Source organism: Pygoscelis adeliae, unplaced genomic scaffold, assembly GCF_000699105.1.
Source record: "Pygoscelis adeliae isolate BGI_AS28 unplaced genomic scaffold, ASM69910v1 Scaffold66, whole genome shotgun sequence".
In the NCBI taxonomy this organism is placed as follows: Eukaryota; Metazoa; Chordata; class Aves; order Sphenisciformes; family Spheniscidae; genus Pygoscelis; species Pygoscelis adeliae.
In genome coordinates this window covers 1,505,596-1,507,114 of record NW_008825167.1, presented here as the reverse complement: position 1 = coordinate 1,507,114, position 1,519 = coordinate 1,505,596, and positions in this window count along the sequence as shown.

Sequence of the window (1,519 nt, the reverse complement as noted above, 5' to 3'; positions counted from 1 at the left end):
CTGTCAGCGAGGGGGCTGGGAGGGCTTCACCTAGCCTCCGGCCGCCGCCGCCGCCCCCCCAGAAGGTGCTAATGGCCTCCATAAACCCGGCCTTTGATCCGCAGGGAGCCGCAGCCTCCTCCTTCCAGCCCAGTGGGAGAGCCACCGGCCGCCCCGCGGGCACTCGCCGGCGCCCAGGGGCAGGCCGCGTTGAGGCAAGGTGCGGGGGCACTTCTTGTGCTTTGCTCCTTGTAAGTACCTGACTTGGCATCGAAGCTATGCTGGGCTTTGCGTAGTCGATCCAACTTCCTCACGAAAGCCACCTCAGGAGGCCCTGGTGGCAGAGCTGACCCCTTCAGCCCGCACGAAGCTCGGCTAGTAAATGCTGCATCTCTGGGACGTCGTCTGAAAATTGGTTTAGCGTGTAAGGCAACAGAGGAATTAAGAAAAGTAATTTCTAATGCATCTTACTCACTTGATAATAATCTTAATCTAATCCAGGTTTTTATTTCTCTTGTAGTTAGATAAATTCCAGTGTTTCAAACTTCACTTAATCCTATTGAGACTACTTCTGCGCTATAGCAGCACGCCGTCTGGGATCTGAGCTGCATAAGCAACTCCTACACCACCATACACAAAACAACTGAAGTTAATGCAAATTAGATAGCTACTTTAGCCTACTCAATAGCATTTGTTACAGAGTTGGATTTTAGGGTTTCCTGTGTTGTAATACCTGCAGTCGTCTACAAGGAACCAGGACAAAGCCTGACAATGATCTGTGCAAAGCAAGACTGATTTAGCTTCAAGAGCTTGAGGTCAAAACAAAGTTATACAGAGAGACAAAGTTGGGAGCAGCGGGGAGCTAACCAAATACTTGCATTGTAAGTTACGTAAAAATTGAAAGGAAAACCCTGAGAAGGCACAAGAGAGAGAGATCTGGCCTTGTCGAAACACTTAAGAAGTAATACACAAAAACCTAGCTTGATGGAACTACCCATTTATGTAAAGCTACTCATGCATAAATGTTTGCAGAATCAGGCTCATATTGAACAAACCATTGTAACGAAGTGAAACTGCCTTTTAAATTCAGAGATGAGTCTCTCGAGTATCTCTCATGAACAATATTACGCTTCTCACAACAGGAATTTCTTCATAATCTTCCCTCTTGTTCAGTTTGTAATGTTCCATAGCATAACACGTAGCAGAAAAGATCCTGCCGGCATTGGAATCGATACCAGCAGACTCGGAGTGCCACCAGTGAAAATCCAGCTTGTGAAGGGGGAACTCGCAAAACTTAGCGAGATGTAATTCAGTAGCGTAGGGTGTTTCTGTCTCCCTTGCTCCCTTAAGAGCTGACTACTACTCAGGTTTAGTCTGCGGTTACTTTTCAAATGAAAGCAATCCCAAGCTCTTGGATGTGTTCCGAACTGAGGACAAAGTCTGTAAAATTGATGTCCTCAGATTTGGAAGGGATTGCTATGAGAGCGCCTGCTTGCTTATTTCAGTAATGGAACCTTAAATACCTATAGCGCTGAACATA